The sequence below is a fragment of the Zonotrichia leucophrys genome, chromosome 2, assembly GCF_028769735.1.
Source record: "Zonotrichia leucophrys gambelii isolate GWCS_2022_RI chromosome 2, RI_Zleu_2.0, whole genome shotgun sequence".
Taxonomy (NCBI): domain Eukaryota; kingdom Metazoa; phylum Chordata; class Aves; order Passeriformes; family Passerellidae; genus Zonotrichia; species Zonotrichia leucophrys.
The window spans coordinates 43,880,163-43,885,941 of NC_088171.1; positions in this window are offsets into that span (position 1 = coordinate 43,880,163).

Below are 5,779 nucleotides of genomic sequence, written 5' to 3' on the forward strand. Positions count from 1 at the left end.
AACTGTGCCAAAAGTGGACCCTCTAAACTGCATCTCACAGGCAGATGTGATATTTACACAGAACTGCCAAGGTAAATCTCATGTTGAGGAGAATAGTGGGAAGATCAATCTCCTATTTTTTAATGGAAGTTTTGCCATTCTGAAAACAATAGAAGATGATTTTGTCCTTGTCATTCCCACTTCTGAATATTTACTGTAACTCATGTTGATTCATGTATTTATTAATTAATTTCAGATTCAGTGGTGATTATTTTAATGAGATAAATAACAAAAAGTTTTTTTCTTCTAGCAATGTCACCTTTTCATACTGTGTGTACATGGATGAAGTCAATTTCATTTGCAGATTAGCCCATCTGACCCAGTTACCTTCAAAGATGTAATATTCTCCTTCTGATCATTTGCAACAGTAACATCAACCATCCTTCATCTGGGATTTGAGAGCAAGTTGTTTCTGTTACTCTGCTCACTTGCATAATTCTCAGGTCTTTGTCTCCCCTGTGATTTTTAGACACACTCTTCTTGTCCTTGCTTTCCATAAATCCTTGAGAGACCACTTTCTTTGGCAGTGCCTTTCTTTTCTGTGGATCTAAGAATATTAACTTCTCTCTCCTTAATTATGCTAGCAGGGTCTCCTGTGGTATGGTCTCTTCCCAAGAGACTGTACTTGGTATCTCTTATCAAATCCCTTCTATGTAATGCCAATGTAATGTATTGTAATACTATTCTATTTCACTTTCTTCTAGCCCCTGATTCACTTGTTCAAAAGCCAGTTTTTACAGATGTATGTAGGTGATGATTTAATGTGTAATTATCTCTTTTGAAGCTGACACTTTGAAAAAATCAATGAGCTGTGGAAATAATAAGGTGAGAAAACGGGCTTCATTTCAGTCGCTATCCCTACACTGCATTCCCGAGGATGGCTGCCAAAGTGGTGTCAGCTGGAACAGAAGAGTTTCTTGGAGGCTCCAACCAGCACAGAACAAACTCATTACAGTGCAGGATGAAAAACAGTGATTTTTAACACTTTGCTTTTCCCTCTCCTAGTTGGAGAAGAAAATCTGGACTGTTATCTTCACAGGTAAAAATAGAACTTTTTCTTCTACTTTCAGAGCTGTCGCCAGCTTTCCTTTACTGGTAATGCTAATGGTTTTCTGCCTCCCAGAATCCATGGCACCTTTGTGCCTTATGCCAGCTGGTCTAATTTTGACAAGAAGTAAATTATCTGAGCAAAGCTGAGTCTCTGCTTTTTGTGTAGTCAGGATATACTACCCCATGAGTGTTTAAAATTGGAAGGAAATGGGATTTGTGATTCTGGCTGGATTTTTAAAATTGCAGAATAGTCAGGTAATTCATAACAGTCTTGCTAACACCAAATCATCTCTGTTTTCATGGCAACTGAATTCCAACCAGGAAGTTATTTTAATAAAAATACATTTTTCTCTCCCATTTTACAGAAAACTGTGTGCACACAAATAAAATTTTATTATTTTTTCACAGGCCACTCCTGTCAGAAAATTAATTCTAGAATTGTTGCAAATCCACAACATTCATTTTCAATAAGGCTTTTCTGTATATAGCAGTTTTGTTATCAGTAGCCCTTAATGAATTCTTTTTGGCTCTGAATGTACTTAAGTATTATTTGAACACGGGCAAACATTGGTGTTCACAACAGCCCAAAACAATGAGTTTCGTCACTTAATTACAGGCTTTATGAAACAGTACCTTCTTTTGTACATGTTTATCTCATCTTTTATGTGATACTCTGTAGTTCTTGCATTAAATGCATGAGCAAACAGCTATTGCCTATTCAGTGTTAGCTGCCATTGCTTATTTACAGATCTGTTATCTTTTTCTTCAGGCTTCTGTTTTCCAGATGCTGACTCTGAGCCTGGTTAATGATTCTTTATGTGGAAACCATTTTTTACCCACAATAGGCCTCTCTGTGCCTCCCATAGCTGTATTATATCTATTTTCATTATTAAGGGGAAATACTACACACATTATTCACAGTAAGAGGGCACCATGGATTTGTTCACTGGTGTATTATCCTATTCTTTCCCTTGTAATATCTAACATCTAACTTCTGGATCAATATTGAGTACTGAGTTAATCTTTTTATAGGACTGTCTGTTATAATTCCAACATTTTTGCCTGAATAGGAGTATGTTTCAGGACTCATTCAGGACTCTTTATTATAAACACAGGATTAAGGGTGGGCCGTGTTTCCCATGTACACCATTTGTACCTTCAAATAATTTAATTTTACATGGGATTGTTCAGCCATCCACCACAATGAAATCCTTGTATAAAATTTTTGCATCCACTTTTTGTTCCTACTGCCCCAAGTAACTTACTGTCTTCAGCCACTTTGGGCATATTGCTGTTCCTTTCTCCTTTTTAAGTCATTGATAAACTTTATGCAAACAGAGGTCATCTATCTCTACTGACAGCTTTACTCCACTGTGAAAACTGATCTATTTGAGGTATCACATATTGTGTCTTAACTAGTATTAAATAGTATTTAATTTAACAACCATCTTTAACAGTGTTATTCCTGGGAATATTTTGTATCAGAGGACAACATTAATTATTTTTGGAAGGCTTTCATTGGAGAATTTGTCCAAAGTCTTCCAGAAAAGCAAGACAAGTTGCCAGACATGTACTGTTCACATGGCTAGCAATTCTTTCGAAGATAAGTTTATGATAAAAGTCTCCACCTTACATGTGGACTCTTCCTTGATAGAGCACATTTATTGATGTCTTTACCGACCCTGCTTTTTTTTATAATTAATAATATTTTGCCTACTGCATACATTAGGCTGGTCCCAAAACTCCCCAGGATTTTTCTAAAAGATCTGGTGTGAATTCAACATTTTTAAAACTAGAGAAATTTTAAGCAAGAGGCTCCAAACCATAGTTGGCAGTTTGGCTGTTTCATTCCTGATGCCCTTTAGAATACATCATCTTTTAGACAGGAATTTTCTGCTCTTGGCAATTTACTACAGATTGAAACCTCTCCTACCAAGATGGCAGATGTTTCAGGCAGAGGGATCCTGTGGCACCTCACATACATATGCAGAAAAGGGACAAGATTCTAGCACAGTAACCCCTCTGAATTCCTCCAGGGTGAACACAGAGGGAAAGCGCCTTTCTAATTATCTACCAAGGCCTTGTTTTGTTTGAAATCTTTTACACCTTCCTCAATTATTGGCCCAACAGAAACTGTCAGATTCTCATTCCCAATATATTGGAAAGGAGTTTATTATTTGTTTTTATGTCTTGCAGAATATTTTCCTGAGAATATATTTTCTATATTGTGTTTTACACATGGTTTCCAAAGTTTATTTTCCTGGTGTTTTCTATTTCAGCATAACTTATGACTTATGAAAGGTTTCCTTTACCTCATACTAGTCTTCAACATGCTACTGTGAATGTGTTATCTGAAAACATTATCCTTCTTTAAATGTCACACAGCAACAGGATGTCATCGTCATCATGGCAGCTAAATGGAGTCTTTCATGATTGTGCTCTCCACCTTTGCAGTCTCTGTAGTTTCCTTTAGTACAGATGGAATTGCCTTTCTCATAGGAAAATCCATGCCTTCTTTTGATGGGATTCTGCTGTTTCAGCCTCCCTTTATAGTTTTGCCAAGCTCTGCTCCAGGCCAAATCTGAGGACACAAAGCTTCTGTTGACACAAACCCAGAGGAAACGTCACTGCCAATATCATGACCTTTCACATCCGTTCTCCACTCCCCTTGTCTTTCCTTTAAGTATTTCGCCAACACTTGTCTAATTGTAACTGTCAGCAGTGTGGTATAATTTTAGTTTAAGACCACTTTTCCTGAAGGAGCTACAAATTATTCCCCTGTGCTCGCTGAATCTCAGTTCTGCTTCTGTACACAATGTGCTGTATCTTTGTGCAAAATTACTAAGAGAGTTTTGCACTTCAGACTTTGGGACTGGTTTAGCCAGCTGCTTGAAATGTTTTGAACTGTGGGTGAAACACCAAGCTCCTGAGTTCTAAGATGCTTTTGATTAAATATTGATGAAATTGCTGAGTTTTATCTGCCATTTCTCTAGATTTGGAAGGGGGAACAGGGACTGAACCAATATTGCTACTCTGAGAAATATTAAAATGAAGGCATGTCCTGAATTATTGGGTAAATCAATGCTTTCTCTTAGCCAGAAGCCTTCCTTGTTACAGGGAACAGTAAGTTAGAAGTTGAAAAATCCATGCTACTAATAGAATAGTATTCTATGAGTTGTAAGAGTTTTGATAAATATTATTGAATATAATTTTATTTTCTACCTTTTGCATGTTTACAGTGGAGCAGTGCAGCATGGTTTTGTTTTCCTTACCCTGATCTAAAAGGTGCTCCTAAACTTAAATAATCCAGCTCTGATTTTAAAACTTTGGGACTACAGGTAACACCAGAGAAGACCTCACTGTCTTCCTGGACTGTGATCCAGCAACATTTTTCCATGAGATCAGTCTCAGTTCTTTTTAATACTTTACCCACCATTCAAGTGTCCTATGTATTCATACTACTTAAAATGTCTTCTAAGTTTCATATGGTATCAGTGGATTGTAACACCTGAAAATGAAAACTGATCTGCTTCTTTCATCAAACTACTTTGTCAGTGGGCAGAACCATTAACCAAGCAATGGTTGGAGCCATGCAGCCAGAGAGGTGATTCCCTTCACCAGGTGTACAAGGACATGTTTAGAACTGTACACCAAATGGATATAGCAGCAGAACAAGCTTGACTTACCATCCTCTTCCTTGCTGCTCTGTGATACAAGTGGACTGAGAAAACCTTCCTTATTTCTGAATTCATACAACATAAAGGGACAGAACCAGCTCCTCTATACAAAGCCAAGAAAGATCTTCTTTCAGCATTACAGGGAGCAGCAATGATAAGGTCTGCAAAGAAATGTCACAGTGTTCTTGAGCCCACTTCCTCTTTTGTTACACTTGGGGCAATGTCTACTACACTAAATTATCCAAGTAATGCACTCACTAGGGAAAAGCAGGCAGTCTTTTTCCATTGAATTCTGAGACTTTTTAAGCAAGTCATTATTTCATGTGTTGTCTCTTCAAAGAACTCAGTTCACAAGTTAAGAGCATTCCCTCTATCAGATACTCTGTAGAGAAGTAGGCTTCCATTTTTTTCCCAGCTACACTCAAGAAACACATGCCAAATTAATGCTGTTTGTTGTCAGTGTCACTTCTGAGTCCATCCATGCAGAGGGGGGTCAATGATCTGTTTTAGGGGGAAAAGTAGTACCTGGAACTGGTTAATGGTTCTGCCATTAACCAGTAAGGTAAGAAATGTAAGTAAAGTTTAAGTCTGAAAAGGATTTGGAAATCTGAAGAATTGGATCAGATAGTAGAAGAGTAGTGAGAACATTTACTGTCCCTGTCTGACATTTAGAACTGCCTCTCACATGGACATTCCATGATGAAAAAGTTCTTCCTGCTGAAAGCCATGTTTTGGCTATTTTTGACATCCATACTGAATGACAGAGAACACCATCCTGGTGGTGCTGCTTTAGGTTCCCAGGACAGCAGAGCTTAGCCTTAGACTCAAGTTTAAAGCAAGCTGGATGCAAGTTACAGTTGAGGAGCAAGGTCACCACTGTCAAAGGACAGCTGACGATTGACACCATAGTAAGATGATCTCAAATGACAATGAGCCCAATGGCTCTGCCAGCTGAGACTGTGGAATCACTGCAGCAGAACCATGGATGTAAAGAAACCCAAGTACCAAACAGG